This window comes from Opisthocomus hoazin, chromosome 1 (genome assembly GCF_030867145.1).
Source record: "Opisthocomus hoazin isolate bOpiHoa1 chromosome 1, bOpiHoa1.hap1, whole genome shotgun sequence".
In the NCBI taxonomy this organism is placed as follows: domain Eukaryota; kingdom Metazoa; phylum Chordata; class Aves; order Opisthocomiformes; family Opisthocomidae; genus Opisthocomus; species Opisthocomus hoazin.
In genome coordinates this window covers 22994102-23012010 of record NC_134414.1, presented here as the reverse complement: position 1 = coordinate 23012010, position 17909 = coordinate 22994102, and the positions used below count along the sequence as shown (strand labels likewise).

General features: G+C 45.8%; 1 protein-coding gene across 3 annotated transcripts in view; it reads right to left on the bottom strand.

Annotated features, from left to right (window-relative positions):
• The window catches only part of ZMYM2 (zinc finger MYM-type containing 2), a 99041-nt gene extending 89604 nt beyond the window's left edge, over positions 1 to 9437 (bottom strand). Inside the window, exon 1 of one of the 3 annotated variants that reach the window (XM_075418870.1) lies at positions 9313 to 9437. The gene's annotated coding sequence lies outside the window, so the exon portion shown is untranslated. Of the gene's footprint in view, positions 1 to 8645; positions 8872 to 9117; positions 9195 to 9312 lie in introns of those variants that run through there. The other 2 variants (XM_075418879.1, XM_075418863.1) reach the window with 2 other exon arrangements.
• Between the last annotated feature and the right edge of the window lie 8472 nt (positions 9438 to 17909).

Below are 17909 nucleotides of genomic sequence, written 5' to 3'. Positions count from 1 at the left end.
TACAAAAAAAAAAAAACCACCACCCACAACACAGAGAGCAAACACCCAACACCTACACAGCTCCCCTGAAAAAAGTTTCATTGTGATGATTCATGTAGCTCACCAGACTCCACAGAAAACAAAACAAAACAGAAAAGGTCAGTGTTGGTACAAAGAAGAGAGGACAATGACAACCCTAAGTTAGGCTGCTTTAAACAGTCACGCAAGCAAGCATATATGCTTATTTGAATTTAACCCCATTAAAAATGCGCTATACAGCATTTGTTCTAAGCCAGTATTTTGTCGAATTTCAAGTCCAAATCTGCAACTGGAATAAAGACCTGCAGAACAAAGTGTATTCCAAGCACCACCACTCCCCAGCCCTCCCCCCCAAAAAATTTTTAAAAATTAACTTTGCTAGTGGGGAGCTTTCCGAATCTTCTTTAAACTTTTGCCTAAAAAGAAGCAAGTGATGCCTCAATGAGTTATTCCAACTCTTAGTTAACTGAATTCTTCAGTTATCCTACCTGCTGAAAAGGAATACACTGTTCCTTGTCTGCATTTGTATTGCTTAGGCAATAATCAGCACTCAGAAATTAAGCCTTTAACACTGGGGGAGGGCATGGGGGAAGCACCCTATTATCTAACATGTTATTGGGCGCATAGTCTCTCCTACATCAGGATTAAGTCACATCCCAATCTATTCTCTTTTAATTGAGGAATAGACTGAGTTTCTAAAGTCTGTTAATAGAAAGCACGTTTTCCACTTCTCCTTAAGTCATTCTTGTAGGTCTTCTCCAAACGCTCCCATTCTTTGTAATTATTAAAAAATGCTGGACTTAGTTCAGATCATAATTGTTGTACTACACACAATCTTAGTCAGACCGTCTCAGTATTTGTATTTGCTAATTCATTGGACAGAAGTATATGTAATGATAGCCAAACACAGTGACAATGGCAACAATTCCAAGATATAGCCAACATTTGTGTCTGGTAAGAAACAACCAACCAGCTTTTGTTGGGCCATCGATTTTCTGTCCCTTTAAATTAAAAAAAAAATTTAATTGTAAGTATTACAGAGAACTCCTTATCTGGCCTCTCTAGATACTACTTGGCTTAACGAGAAGAATAACCATCTGCCAGAACAAAACCTCACCTTCTGAATGAACATTTTTCAAAAATTAACACGACCAGCACAAGCAAAACAAAACAAACAAACCCCTCCACAATCCATGTACACAGAAATACTATCCATTAATTCAAAAGTTGTCTGGTAAATTCTTCCAGCTTAGTAATAGTTCTTAAACGTATATAGGTTGCTATATTAATTATCAATTCTTGCTCAAACAAAACAATGAAATTACTTCAGGTATAACAGAACACTACATCTTCAGCCTTCTTCCACACACATACACATTAAAACAAAAAAAAGTCGCTGTTAGCACACTCATATATTACAACTCTTATCGCAGGCTCCTGGGAACCAAAGTTAGGGACCACATTATGCTAGCCACCATACAAACACAGAATAAGACCGTTCAAAGAGCAAACAAGCTAAACATAAGGGACAACAGATGGAGAGACACAAAAAGGAGAATACAAGGAAACGGCATCACGATAAGCAATGGTTAGAATGAGTTTTCTTCTAAGGATGGTGTGTTTGAGTCCCAGAGTGACAGGAAAGGTGGTGGTTTTGTTTTGTTTTTAGTAGGCTTTGTTTCCTAAAGTTAGCTTCTTTTGCACTACCAGGCTGCAACTGCTTTAAAGGGTGCACACAAGGAACTTCTCGAAGCACAAGGAGCATCACAGGAGAATGAAAAAAAGTGTTTACCCACAATGTCAGTTTCTAAACAGCACTTAAAATCTCATTAAAAACAACAACAGATAGATAATACTCTTCACAGCTAAAACCCAACTTTAAATTAACGGCAAGTACCCTGTTACTTTTGAAAAGACCAGACAGTCAAAGCAGCAGATGAGGAAAGCACTCTTGTTCAGGATTCTGAATCCACGTCAACAGAGCAGGATCACTTTTACCACAATTTTAAGAAAAACTGTTATCACAAGATACATAGATCAAATGCAAGGTATCAGATTTACTCATGTGATCTACCGACACAACTACATAAAGAACACTTAATTGTTTATTAACTAACAAGAGACAGCTTACTACATGTAAGACATCTGCAGTCTGTTAGAAGGGTAGTGTGTGCCGTGTATAAAGCAAGGGCTAGATTACGAGCTTAAACCAAAGATCTCATGGCAACGCTTGCCCACAAGTGAAAGACAGGACGGAGAGTTTTCCTTTTGCCTTTGTGATAGCAGCCTGAGCTAAAGGTCAGACATCCACAATGAGAAGTCAGAAGCATACACTGAGATTTAGCTGCTATAGAAGGCAGCAAGTCTGGAAGAGAGAGACTTGAAGGTCATCCATACAGAGACAACAGCTGAGTTTATGAATGAGATTAACAGAGTAACTTTTATAGAAATTTGATGTAGTACTAGGGGTAAATGCCAAACTGGAGAGGTCTTACAGGGACTTAAAGAAAAGGAACTCCAGGAAGTAGTAAGGTTTTCACCAACGTTAAACTTGGGAGGGAGGAGGATAGTTGCATCATGAGTGGGCTTCTGTTTTAAAGTTCAGTGTGGCTGTATTGCACAGAAGAGCCTAAAGGAACGCAACATGCCAATATGCTTCCAATTACAGGTCCATGTTTCTAAGAGTGACTATGAGCCGTAACTGGCCTGAATTAGAAAACTGTGCACATAGTTATTCTATGGGTCATGCCCAAATTTATCATCTTCTTCCAATGCCACCTTTCACAACAAAAGAATTGAGGAACTGCATGTAGAAACTGATATGAAATCTTTCCATAATGCCACTGTTCTTTCCAAATGATCCACTTCCCTTGTCAGCCTCCCAAGAGTTAGACTTGTGAGCTACGGTCCAAGGATCTAAGCAGGTGTTGTCCTATCAATTAACAGAAAGTGTGACCAAGCATATATCACTACTTTGCACAATCTATTAAAAATAGGAAAAGGTGGAATTAAGATTACAGCAATGCATGATTAAGTAGTCTCATCTAACACTAACTTAAGCAAACAAAAAACCCACCACAATTCCCTTGTGCTACCGGCCCTCAGTATGGTTGGGGACAGCAATGGTAACACCCAAGTGTATTTCAAGCTGTTACTGCAGCTACTCTCTTTGGAGCACTGAACACTTGCTTCTGCACCCCTGCCTCAGCGACAAATCCCTGCCACTCCCATCAGGTTATTCTCCAGTGGCTGATGGTAGAAGCGGCAGAGAAGGAAGTTAAGGTGAAGGTAGCTCCAAGAAGCTTGGAAACAGAGAAAAATAGAGCACATAAGCATTAGGACAAACTTACAAAGCACAAATACCCTCCCAACACAGCAGTTTGAAAAATACATTGGTGGCAATCATGTCACTGGAGACTCTCTGTTGACCACAAAACTGAATAATCTCTGTTAATTTCATTTGCACTGGACTAGTAAAATCTGAATTTGTTGCCTGTATTATAACCATTGATTCAAATAATTTTGTTTTGATAGCAAACTGAAGTAAGAAAACAACTTTCATCACTGACATGTCCAATCCATGAGATACTTCAGGTGAAGGCATGAGAAGCCCTCAGTGGTCAGTGATCATCTAACCTGCCTACAAAAGACAGTCGTTGATCTCATCTATTACAACTGTTCTCATCCATGTTCTCATCCATACAGACATATAATCAAATTATTTGTTTGTGTGTGAATCCTACTGAACTCTTCTGGCACAGAGTTTCACAAAATAAATACGAGTTTTGTCTTAAAATTGGTAATTTCCAGAAGCTTTCAGAAGAAAAAAGCCTTAAATTCGCAAAACAATTTAACTATAAACTAGTGGCTGTGAAATCATGGAATCGTTTAGTTTGGAAAAGACTTTTAAAGTTGTAGAGAGCCTCCTTTTCTCCAGACTAAACAACCCCAGTTCCCTCAGCTGCTCCTCAGAGGACCTTGTTCTCTTCGCCAGCTTTGTTGCTCTTCTTTGGACACGCTCCAGCAACTCAATGTCCGTCTTGCAGTGAGAGGCCCGAAACGGAACACAGTACTCGAGGTACGGCCTCACCAGAGCCAAATACAGGGGCAAGATCACCTCCCTATTCCTGCTAGACACCCCATTTCTGATACAAGCCAGGATGTTACTGTGTTGTTGGTCTTCTTGGCCACCTGGGCACACTGTCAGCTCATATTCAGACAAGTCAACCAAAGCAGCAATGAATGCTCCTTAGCCATCTCAGTGAGGGTAAGAGATGGAGTTCCACACGGCAGCAAAGACGCAAGGCTTGTTGATGCATTAGAAACCACAGCAACACAGGAATCAGGGCTTCTCTCCCCAAAAAAGGGAGCAGGATCAACAGCCCAACTGAAGTGCATCTACACCAATGCACGCAGCACGAGCAACGAACAGGAGGTGTTTGGAAGCCATTGTGCAGCTGGAAAACTGTGATATAAAATCAAGATAGTCAAAGTGTTAACTGAAGAGGACACACCACGCAACTGCATTGCAAAAGTGTCACAACACTCCTTTCTACCTAAACTTCTCTTAGAAGTACAAAACATTACCTGGCAAACTTACAAATCTTGGTTCAAAAATAATTTTAATACTAGCATCTAAATTGAACAGATCATTCATATACCAAGTTAACATCTACTGCCAGCTGTATCTGCCATCAGCATGCAGGGCAGGGTACAAGCGTGCATCAGTACAGGTTTGGGGCAGACCTGCTGGAGAGCAGCTCTGTGGAGAGGGACCTGGGTGTCCTGGTGGACGACAGGTTAACCATGAGCCAGCAGTGTGCCCTGGCTGCCAAGAAGGCCAGTGGCATTCTGGGGTGCATTAGGAGGAGTGTGGCCAGTAGGTCGAGGGAGGTTCTCCTTCTCCTCTACACTGCCCTAGTGAGGCCTCATCTGGAGTACTCTGTCCAGTTCTGGGCTCCCCAGTTCAAGAAGGATGAGGAACTACTGGAGAGAGTCCAGCGGAGGGCTACGAGGATGGTGAGGGGACTGGAACATCTCTCCTACGAGGAGAGGCTGAGGGAGCTGGGCTTGTTCAGCCTGAAGAAGAGAAGGCTGCGAGGGGACCTTATAAATGCCCACAAATATCTGAAGGGTGGGTGTCAGGAAGATGGGGCCAAACTCTTTTCAGTAGTGCCCCGCGACAGGACAAGGGGCAATGGGCACAAACTGAGGCACAGGAAGTTCCAACTGAACATGAGGAAGAACTTCTTCCCTCTGAGGGTGACGGAGCACTGGAACAGGCTGCCCAGGGAGGTGGTGGAGTCTCCTTCTGTGGAGATATTCAAGACCCACCTGGACAAGGTCCTCTGCGGCCTGCTGTAGGTGACCCTGCTTCGGCGGGAGGGTTGGACTAGATGACCCACAGAGGTCCCTTCCAACCCCTAACATTCTGTGAAAAAAAGCTAAGTATTCTCTGAACTCAAATCTCTCAAAAGGCCAGTTATCCTCCTGGAGCATTCACCTACTAAGACTACATCATTGAAACGAAGTTAAAGTTAAAAATAAGTTGCGAAAAAAGCACGCTTTCAACTGATGAGTTAAACTCAACCATCTCAGCAGACAACAAAACTCTGGCAGCACATAGGGCTTTAAGAGCCTCATGAGGCAAGCATTACCTCAAACTTCTCAGAAGGGACAGCTTACTGGTCTTTTGAACTCTTATGAACTCCACATTTCAATCCCTTTCCACAGCTAGGTTGAGTTCACAATTATTTGTGAGGTACATGTCTTCTGGAAAAAAAACTATAGTTCTCCATGAACAGTGGATTTTAGATTAGTAACAATACTTCATATAAATCCTTCACAGAATTCCTTCCTCTGCTTTTGTTGCAGAGTGTATCAATTGGTTGCAAACTCTGACACAGGATGACAGAACTTCATAATTCTGTATGTAGCCCTCAAAACCAAAATGAAAGCTACTGTAACAATGCAAGACTGTTCACGATCCTGCTGGACAAAAGAAAAGGGAAGAAAGCCAGCAAAAATCTCAAAGAGGTTGTACCAGTTTTGGTCTCACATCCCTCCATATACTTGAACAAGCTCTGCAGAAGACAAAGTAACTTGCTTTCACTTTTTCACTGGCATTTGTGCATTCCTGCTGATGAAAATCCCTCTTAGCGTATTATTCCAGGGTAAGCAACAGCAGAATGCAATCATATATTTGGGACCAAAGAGGATTAACAACAATAATATAAAGCAAATTCATTAGATACTCTAATTAAGACAGTCTTTTATTAAAAAAAGTTATTTAAATACCTAACCATGTCCCATCATCACCTTTGTTTCACAAATTGTGGCTGAAGAGTTCGGTTCCTAGAGCTGACCTTGCAGCAGTAAGCACCGAGTATGTTCCCTCAGGCAACAGCACAGCCTGTCACATGCCACAGGATACACTTTTTACCTCTAGACATGCGCTAGAGAGAAGGCTGTACCACCACCGCAGTTGGAGGAGGACGATGTGCCATCTACCAGGATGCTTTTGTGCAAGATGTTAGTGTCATTCATATACCAGCTGGCAACTGCTTATTGAGGTTTACTGAATCTTATCTATACAGCTGTTCTTGGCACTATTCTCATCTTTTCACAGGCAGCCACACAAAGCTGCAATAGTTTTTTCAAACCAGCTCCAGTACACAACATCCTTTTTCACTCCCTTGCAACACAACAGCCTCCCTCCTTCCAAAGTATTATTTGCCTTTATCACTCTTAGAAGTAACTTTTTTAACACGAAGCATCAGAAAAAGCAGAACAGCTGTTCGACTGGAATGTATAATGAAGTAAAACTAGATGGTAGCCTTACATCCCAAGACATGGATGGAGTTGAAAAACTACAATTAAAATTAAAAAATTACAGTAGTAAGCCAGCGCTTAGAACAGACTGCTTTATTAATGATAAAGGACCATAAAAATTCTTAGTGTCTTTCATGAGGTTGGTAATTTTAGAAGCTCAGAACAAATGCAAATCCAATGCTTTCCTCCTAAGCAGCTAGGTTTTGCAGAGAACCACTTATTGTTCATATATGTAAGCCACCAAAAAGCGACAAAGAAAGTTGCAAGCTATGCAAATCTGGGAAATCTACTACACAGAACGGCAAGAAAGGAAATCAAAGAAAAAAAAAATTTCAAGATACAAGTGGCAGGGAGGACTACCCCACCTGAATCCCCCCTGTGCCCCAGCGAAGAACCCCGAGCACCAGAGGTGCTGCTGTTTGTTTTGTTCTCGGCAGCTCCATACTTCCAGGGCCAGTTCCTGCGGCCGCCTCTAGCGGGGACAGCCCGGTGGTGGCAGCCGCAGCCTGGCTCCGGAGCTCCTTGACCTCTCCCCATGCCCACACCGCCTCGCTTTCTCCTTCACTGCACTACTTCGCAATTTCAGAACCTCCCATGCAGCCAAAAAAGAACCCCCCATTATTAAAAGGGGTGCAAACCAGAGTTGAATTACACCCCAATCCTACAGGCAGGGATTACTAATCTCCCTCCTTAGCCCACCTAACGCCCAACAGACACCACAATCTGCTTTGAAAATCCCACAGAGCTGAAACACTGAAAATGTTCGCTACTAAGAAGCTGAGGGTCTTCCCACTGATCTCCAGCTTTTTGGGAAGGGGCAAAGCAGATGGCTCAGAAGCCCCGCCAAGGCACGCAAACTGCCGAAGGCGCCCAACAAAACCACCCAGGCAAATCCACAAGCTGTAAAGAACCAGTCTGAACGCACAAAGGAGAGACGCTGGAGTACGCTCCGCAAATCGCCAGGTTATTTTAAACCTCTCATTCCTCTTCTTCGCTTCAAGATGCGCAGGACACGGGATTAGAGAAGAGAGGGGGGAAAACAAAATATTTAAAGATGGCGAAACCATTCTACGATTTTACGACGCCAAAACAACTGGAGGTGCCTCGTCACGGGCCGTAACGCTCCAGAACTCTAGAGGGCACCCGAAACATGCCCCCCCTCCCCGCCGAGCCGGGTACGGCGGGCGGCGGCAGCCCGTCGTCTGCCTGCCGGAGTTGGTACTGCAGGAGCGATGTCTGCAGCAGCAGCAGCAGCGCCCACCCCGAGGAGGAGCCGCCTCACAGCCATTAACGGGGCTTCGCCCCAGGGCAGCTGCTGCTGCTGGACCCAGGAATTTCCCCACCCAAGGCCGGAGGCCCCTCCTTCTACCCCTGCCCCCGGAGAACATGGCGGGGTGGGTCAAGCCCTCCCTCGGCAGGTCTAGCGGAGGGAGAAACGGATATATAAATAGCACTCACAATGGAGCTCCCTCTCCTTGTTGGTCTCTGCCAAGGCTGCGCCAAACCGGGCTGGAGCCTGAGGGAAACACACGGGGGTTCACAGCGGGCGGCGAGGCGCGGGCAGCGCCCCCCAGCAGCGCTTCCCTCGCGGGGCAGGTACCTTCCGCATCACCCACCGCTTCCCTCTACACAAATCAACGCACAGCGCTGCCCTCCCCCGGGGGCGGCGGGGCACTCCGCAAGCGCACCCACGCCGCCTGCCCCCGCTGAAGGAGGAGGACGGGGGGGGACACGGAGCCGCCCCGGGGGCTTCTCCGCGGGAGCGCGGGGGGAAATGCAGCGGCGGCAAACATTACCTGCGAACTTGGCTAAGCAAGCCCCGAGCCGGCGCCCCGGGGGGGCCCTCAGCGGCGGCGCCTCAGCACCGGTCGGGCGGCTCGGCCCCCCGCACGCTCCCGCGGCAGTTGCCCCCGGTCTCGGGTTTGCCCCCCTGCAGCCGGCGAGCGGCACTGCCGCCTCTCGTCCGCCATTAGAGAGACCTAGGCAGACAATACGGGAGGGGAGCAGCGACGGCGGCACGATCCGCGCAGAGCCGCGCCGGGCAGGGGAGGGAGCCACCCGCGGGGGGGTGGGGGCGGGGGTGGTGAGGGCGGTGGGTGGGGGAGGCACCGGGGCAGAACAACAGCCGAGGGCCCGGCCGGGGAGGGAGGGAGGGAGTTAAAATAGGAGGCGCTAAAACAGACCCGGCCCTTCCCCCAAATGCCCCTGCCCCCCCCCAGCGCTGCCCCGGGCGCCCCCCATTTACCCCCCCCCCCCCCCGTCGCCCACCTCCGGGCCACGATGCTTCTCCGCGGGGCTGCCGCCGGTGCTGCCCGCGGCGGCGACGACACCGTGGGGTACTTAGCCCGGGTAGCTCCGAGGCGCGGCGGCTGCTCTCCCATCCCCGCCCTAGGGGCAGTTACGCGCCGCCAGCCGCCCCGCCAGCCCGCCCCTGAGGCGCAGCACCCCACGCCCCCGCCTCACCCGGCTCCCCGCCGCTCGCAGGCACGGACCCCCCCCGCGGGGGACGCACGCACTCTGCGCTACTCCTCCGACGTCTCAACTCTAACTCGGTCCAGTCCCGGGCGAAGCGCAGCTGCTCGCGAAGGGGAGGAGGAACCGGGCCAAGCGAGCTCGGGGGAGATCCGCCTCCCTGCCCCGCCATTGGCTCCCCCAGAGGGCGGGCTCTCGCACTGGGCTAGCGGAGTGGGTGGGCTTCCCATCCATCAGAGCCGCCCGCAGCCGGTTGACCCTATAAACTGCCAATCTTCCTCTTGGCCATGCCTGGGGTTCTTCCCACTTAGATCCATCAGGTTTGAGGAACCCGGATCGTTGCCCGCCGGCTCGTTACCCGCGTCCGAGGGCTGCGCTCCCGCTCCCCGCGCAGCTCTTTGACAGCCGCAACTTGCAGAAGTTTGCGCCGCCGCCTGGTCGCGCCGCGCCGCTCCGGGCCGGCCGCAGGCGGAGAGGTTGCGCTGCCCATCCCAGCCTTGCGCTCGGTCCCGCTGGGCGCCACGGCTCCTGGCGTGGGCTCGCCTGTCCCCTCTCCGCCGCCCGGCCATGGGGCTGGCAGGGCCCCTCGGTGGCCCTCCGAGAGGTGCAGCCTCGCTCCTTCCCTCAGCGGGGCTTTGAACCTGGGGCCATTTCCATGAGGGACAGAGCGTGGATAATGGAAGCGCTCCCCAAGGGGAGAAGGAGGGAGCGCGCGTACCCTAGGGAGGGCGCCTCGCCCGCGCCCCCGCAGCCTGCCCCGCCGAGCGGCGCCTGCTCGCCGCCCTCGTCCTCGGACGCCCTCCTGCCCCCACCCGCGGCGGGGAAGGGCGCCATGTCAGCCGCCGACATGGCTCCTGGAGGAGCTGGTGGTGGTGGTGGTGGTGGTGGCAGTGGTGACGTCCTCCATTTTGTCGGAAGCTGCTGCGGGGAGCTTGGGACCAGTTCGAACCAACGTGAGGCGCAGCGGGGCGTCCATTTGAAGCGCCTTTGCCCGGCTCCCCGCAGGAAGAGGAGCCGGGTTGCCCCCGGCGGTGCCGCGGGGTGGGGAGCAGTGCTCCGGGCGGCGACGGCGGCCAGGCGGCGGGAGCCAAACTCGCCGCCCGCCCTCCGCCAAAATGGAGGATGCGCACTTCCCTTGCGCGGCTCCTTCCCCCGCGCTGGCCATGGCACCCAACGCCCGCTCCTTCGAGGACCTGGGGAGCCCATCCTCCCGCCTCGCGCGCCGCTCCCGCTCTGCCCCGCTCCCTCATCCTCCCCTGCCCAGGAGAGGGAGAGCGAGCGCGCGGGCGCCCGCCCCTGCCTCCTCCGGCGGCGCCGCTTCGCGCCCGCCACGCGGAGCGGCGGCCCCCGCAGCGCGCCTCTTCCCCGCGCGGGGGCCGGGGCCGGGCCGATGCCGCCATTTGCAGCCCGCGGCTGGGATCGGCCCGGGGGGCAGCCTGGCTGCTCCTTCCTCCACCGCCCTCGATGTCTCTTTGGTTAATCATTTTTAAGTGTTGGAGAGACCAGAAATTTTCTGTCTTCCATTGTCGTGGCAATACATCTAATGCCTTCCTAAGGGGTCCCCCCCCCCGAGAGACGTGCTCCAGTCAACGACTCGAGCCAAAAGCTTCTCCAACACTGTCACTGTACATTGTTGATGAGAATTAATGTGGGTTTTTTTCACACCATCAGAGCCATCAGATGAAGCTTGGAAGCGGTACCTGGTGTGGGGGGAGAGAGTTACCTCAGGCTGGTGGCAGCTTGCGCCACCGTCGCTCGTGCCTTCAAGAAAGGTGAGCTGATGGCGAAACAGCTCTAACACAACCACTGCCAAGGAAGAAAGTGCCATGGAGATGAATCACCAGCCGTTTTGAAGGTTTCCTCAAAAGTTGCCCTCTAAATTCTTAAATTTTGTTTTACAGCATCGCAGCGTCCAGCTGATCATGTTCACAGTAACCAGACAGCTGTTGAAATGTCAACACTGAATCTCATATGCTCCATCAGGTCAGCTAGCTCCTGACCATTTCCATTATTTAGCCTTGAATATATTCTAGGTTGGTAAAAGTCAAAACCACATAAAGTCATCGTCTACATTATGTATTTTCCAACCTTTCCAGTCACACATGTCAGGAAGACGTCTTTGGTTCTACAACAGTGCTTATCCATAACTGAGTTCTGATGAAGTTCAGTAAGAAATTCAAGAGGACTTAAGCACCTGTTTTTGAGAGGTTCGATGCATCCAGGGACGGATGGTAGAAAACAAGTGGTTTTCTAATTTAGAACACATTAAGTGAAATCTGTCACTCATTAAAAAACTAACCAAAGAGCACCTTCCTCTTAGCACTGCCCTAGCAATAGACGTTACCTGACAGTGTTATCTAGGACTTTTATGTAGCAATGTTGCAGTAGACCATTTTCATTAATGTTTTAGATTATACAGTTCAAACAGAAATTTTAATGGTTTTACTTGCAATTTTGGAACTGTACTGAAATATATTTATATATAAAAGTCTAACTCCAGAGAACCCTTGTCCCCCTATAGACGTGTAACCGTTTTTTTCAATTCATATGTTCAATTGTAGACAAAAATAATGAAAACCACCATTTTTTTCTCCATTATTTTTTCAACTAATGTGGAGAAAGGAGGAAATGTTCAGACACCTATGTAAATTCCTCTTCATCTGTAAAACCATGTATAATTCAGATTTTTTTTAAGGATACTCCAGATCGAGTAATTCTTTTTTATGGTTTGAAAGAGTTAGCATCAGCTCAAACACTAAGCAGTACAATCTCTTCATGAACACCAGAGATCTGAAATGGATGTATTTATAGGCTCCACACCACTGCTTTCATGGATGGGGTTGATGTCAGCAACTTCACTGAAAAATGTCAAACTTATTGACTGGCAGGAGATAAATTCAACAAACCTGAACCAACAGTAACCTTAAAAATAACCTTTTCTGTCCTCAATGACTTACAAGGACAGTGACATCCTTCTATCTGTCATGGATTAAAATTGTCTCAAAAAGCAGTCAACTGTATTTGAACTGAGAAGGAGTAATCTGATGTATTTTAAAGAGTTTATGTTTGAGCAGGAATCTTAAGAACACTACCAAGCCAGCCTTCAACCAATGCATAGCATACTGTAGGAACAGAATGAACATAGTTTAAACCTATCTCCTGCTATCAGCAATATTTATCTATGATAAAGAATAGTGGCATTTGTTCCAGAATTAGAAGGAAACATATTCCTTTGACTGAAGGACTTCTTCAGCCTGAACACTGTTTAGGTTTACATCAGTCTAATTGTCTGTGTGTCTAGAACAGAGTTCTGAGGAATGAAGAGGAAATACTTCAACAAGATGTCTTTCACTACTTCATATATGTAACACTTGGAAAGTAGAGGTTCATGAAACCCTTTAGAACACATCTTACTACAACTGATTTGAAGATTGGCTTGGAAAAAAGTTGTGTTTGGAATGCAAATAAAACTTATGTTTATAGAAATGTCTGTGCATTACCAACACCTGTGGAAGTGCAAATGGAGTGCAATCCTTTGTAAAGTACGTGACCTCAAAATTTCTTGCATGTCATTGTTGACTTCTATACTGCCTTGCCCCAAAAACTTTGTCATCTCTGCCTTGCAGTTTTATTTATCCTCTTTATCTTACTCTTTTCTCCACTTTCTTCCCCTACCGTGTCTGCCAATATTTTTCTTTCTTTTCTGTCCTCAATCTCCCTTCTTTGTCTGTTTAGCCTCAATCCCCCTTTGCCATCACAAAGAAGAAAGATGTGGACAAACTGTATTGGTTGATGGAACATACCGTGTTTTCATGGTCATGGCATAATTGAATTCTGGTCTACTAATTGGTTGCCCAACACAAGTTCAAGAAATAGTAGTGGAAGGAAAAAGATTGAAAAAACAAAACCAAACAAAAAAAGTAGAATCTTAAAACACCTATGATCAGTAACACCTTGATCATTTTGGTTTTATTGTATAACATTCCCCTCTACTGGTGTTCCAATTTTTGAGTTTTATTAGGCATTGCAGCTATTCTTTATAGACTAAAGCTCTTAATGAAAAGATACCATATGTGTATATGTTTGTACTGTACATAACAGAACCCATACTATAAAAAAATTGAAAAAAAATGTTTTCTACAAGACATTACCTGTGATTTTCATTATGGTTGTTGAGCTACATATACTTTTAATAATATTTATAAACAAATCAATATGTATCTATAAATAAATTGCATTCAGCTGTTTAATTTGCAGCTTATTTAACCAACAGTGATCTTTCAAAAGGTCAAATAATGAGAAAATATACACTACCCTGTAAGATTACTGTTCATTGCATGATAAAATATGTCTTTAAATGACCTTTATGCCACATCCCATATTTCAGATTTGAAAAAGTAAAGAATAACTTCTGCTCTAAACTGGGCAGCCTCCCCGCGGAAGACATTCCAATACAGTGAAGACTAAGAATGTAATATCCAGTAAATAGTTATTCTGAAATCACTTGCAGTAAGTTTACAATAATCAATTTTACTTGCAAAATATTTTTATTAGTTTCTAAACATTTGAGGATTTTAGTTGGATAAATCTCTTGTCTTTATGGAGAAGAAATGACAGTGCAAAACAGAATATAGGACTTTAAGACTAGAAGAGACTCCCTAGGTCACTGAGTCCAGTTTCTTGCTATTAGAGGAAACTGTCATATAATCCCTTCCAGAAACTTTTCAAGCTCCATCTTAATGGTAGTTTGATATGTTTACCCCCTACTGCTGTTGCAAATCTGCTCCAGAACTTCGTTGTTTTGGTGGTTAGAAACCTTCTTCTAATTTCCAGGCTAAATTTATTCAAGAATCCATTTGCTTTTGTGCCAGTATTCGTCCTTTGGCTTAAATAGCTCATCTCCCTCCCTGGTGCTTACCCCTGATATATTTATAGACAGTAATCATATTCCCTCTCAGCCTTCCTTTTGCTAGACTAAACAAAGATCTTTTAGTCTCTTCTTGCTCAACAGATCTTTATTCACCTGGTCATTCTATTAGCCTTTATTGCCACCTGTCCCAGTCTGAACTCATCTGTCTTGAATGTGGGTTCAGATTCCTGTAATATTCTATTTAAATTGGATGACTACATTGTACAGTACATTAGTATTTCCATATCTCCATGAAATATCACAGTCTTGGGTGCGCAGTTGCCTTTTTGCACAACCACCATCTATTGTAGTAGTACCTATGTTCTTTTCTACAGCACTCATTTACTGGGAAAGTTCTCTGTTAGGAGCAAAATTTTTATTAGCCTCCAAGTGCACGACTTTGCATCTTGTATTATAGCAGTTTGGTTTGTTTCCATTAGTTCAGTCATCAAGGTAATTAATTGTTCTTCCGTATGACAACCCACTGCAGCTGTGTTGATGATGCTACCTAATTTTATGAAACTAGCCAATGCAATAAGCTTATTTTCTCTTGTTTGCCAAATAACCAGGTCAATCCCAAGAATAACTGCCTAAGAAATCTACTAGCAGACACTCTCTTCTTTGGTACTACCTGCTGCCATTTCCCTCATTCTGCTCTGGAAAATACCATCTTATCTCTGTACTTCTCGATGTGTAGCAAAGCTTTTTTGCTAGTCAGTCCCTCTTTCCTTGAAAGCTCTCTACTTATTCTCATTATCCTTTTTATGCACTGTGTGAGCACCTGCCCCTTGAAGAAGCAGCAAATCATTTCCATTTCAAACTCCTGACTACCTCAGTTCAGTTGACTTGATTGACTCGTTTACCAAAATTTGCCTTATGAAATCAAGAGGCTTAGATACAGACCTGCTTTTGGTTTTTTTCCATGCAATTTACACCAAATCAACTTTAGGGTAATTTTCTACAACTAGGTTTTCTATACTGTCCTCAAACTAGAAGTCCAAGTCTAAAATAGCATCATTTCATGTTGGTTTAGTGACATTTTGCTGAGAAAAGCTGTCAGCTATGACATTCAGCTATATTTGGGGCCCTGCCACCATTAATAACATTTGTTCTCCAACCTACTAAACCAATTAAGGAGAAAAAAAAGCAAATAGCTTTTTGCCACCTTAGTGAGTTGAAGTGACTTAGGCGTTGAACAGGTACCGAAGCCCCCACAGGGGTAGCACTGAAGAGGGTGCAGCCTGAAGGAGGACAGAATGATTCCATTTCAGCAGGAGGGTGTTGTTGCATGAACCTAGCTTCTCATCGTACCGTAACCTGTCTTTGGAGCCGCATCTGTGTATGTATTTGTATATATAAAGAAAATCCATTATTCTTTCAAAATCCAGTTTCTTTCTAGGTTTTCATTAGTGGATCTCAAAAACTGTTTGATCACAAATATCCATCAAGTACCGGATTTCCTAAACCAAACCTTTTCTAGTCTCCTCCTAAACAAGATCTTTCTACTTACAGGTTGAAGATCTCCTGCAGGCGTCTGTAAGAACGGTGTTGAAAGAAGGGGCTTCAGTATACAGGAACCTTCAACTCTGTTCTTTCCATTAAATCTGGCATCTGATATTCCTTTATTTTCCCTGTATTTCTCAAACTGAGGAGCTTAGATAAGGTCAGGCTCCATGAAGTTTAGTGTGTGGTTTCACCACGGGCAAGTTGCTGCATGATAAAGCTGCTGCCAAAAGTAGCGGTCCTGTCCTCTGCTCAGTGACTGGCTATACATTTCTGTCACCTTTCTATGCTGATGTGAGCATTCATGTGGATAAAAATTGGATGATCTTCAGTTGGACCAACACATTGATCTCGCTGCATGTGCAACCAGACAAGTGATAGTGCCAGATGAGGGGATGCAGTGGGAAGCACAGGGGAAAAATGTGTGTCCTATTTGTGAAACTGCACTGCTAGCCTGAATAAAAGCGATGCTACGTATATGAAAAGGAAAGAGTAGTTTCTGACTGGTGATCTGGCTTCTGCTTTGTCTCAGTAAGATCCAAACAACGTAGTTTTTGATTGGTTACTAGCATTGTTTAGAGCTGGCTGAGAGGAAAAAAAAAAGCTGCAAAATATGAAATTGTGAAATGAATTCTATTTCATAAGGCTTAAACTTGGTCAGTTTTTAAAACATTCTTTAAGAAATTTCTTGCAGGAAATTGAATTTAAAAACCAAATTATTGAAAGTTATAAGAAGATTCCCATACTGCAAATTACTCTGATGATACTTTTGACAATATTTTGACACATGTTTCATAGACAAAACCTGGAAAAAGTGGTAATTTTTTTCAAACCTTTTCATTTTCAAAGCAAAGCCATTTTTCTTCAGTTTCATTCAAAGTGTCTGACCCAGTTCTAGCAATGAACAGAGTTGCTTTTTTAGGCAACTTTGTCCTTTCCTGTGGGATGAGGACTGTGCCATAGTCATCAGCACCTTCAGATTGAATTTACTGGTTTATATGCTAAAAGGCCATTTGGAAAAATTACTTAGGGCAGGACACAGTCAGGAAATTTACTACAGGATCTTTCCACCAGGGCTTCACTGAACTATAAGGTGGATGGGAGAGTACTCTGAACAGCACAGCACAGTTCCTACCTTGCCATGAGACTCAAAATATGTGCTGCACAGAGCCTTGCAAATGGCAGGGATCCAACCCTACTTTCCACAAAGACAAGATTGTGTGATGAGACTCTCATAAGACTCCTTACTGACCTTACCATTTCTTCCTTTAGAATGACTGCAAAATGAGACTTTCACTTGCGTCCAGGAAACTAAAATTCTTGTTCTTTAAACATCTGTCATCCTATTGCAGCCTCTTTTTGACATACCCAAAATATTTCTTCCTTGTTTGTTGCATTAACCAGTGCTTGATCCTCATGTTCAGTCCCCTCACTTGTGCACCTCCCACCCCCAATTCTGAGTCTGTTGTGGTCTTCTCTTTACTGCTGTCTTCCTCCAAAGGTCCATCATTCCCTTTTAACTTTCCAGTGTCTCCTAAGGTACCTTCCCTTCAATCCCTTACTCTCACTCTAAAATTATAACCTTTCACAGACACTTCATTTTGTTGTAAACTGTTCTTGTGCTCTCCACTATAAATCAACATTTCTATACGAACAAGTAATAGAAGCAATAGTAAGTTTTCAAAGTCAAATTCTTATAGGTTAGGAAATGCAAAATTCCCTACATGCCTGTGCAACTTCAGTTCTAAAAAGCCAGCTGTGAAAACCGCAGCCACTGCATGACATGGCTTTTGAGAAATGCCTCCCATACTCTCCACTCCCAGGAGCTGCTGTCTCCTATCATTGAGTCTCACTGCCTACGTTCAGCTCAACAGGTAGCTCCTTCTCCCAGTTTGTCAGCTTATGCTGAGTCAGACTCAAGAATCCTCACCCTGTGGTCTCACCTTCAGACCTGCTCCTATGCTTTACACCTCTTAAACTAGTTATTAATTGGCAATGTACATTTCACAGAATCACAGAATCACAGAATAGTAGGGGTTGGAAGGGACCTCTGTGGGTCATCCAGTCCAACCCCCCTGCCGAAGCAGGGTCACCTACAGCAGGCTGCACAGGACCTTGTCCAGGCGGGTCTTGAATATCTCCAGAGAAGGAGACTCCACAACCGCCCTGGGCAGCC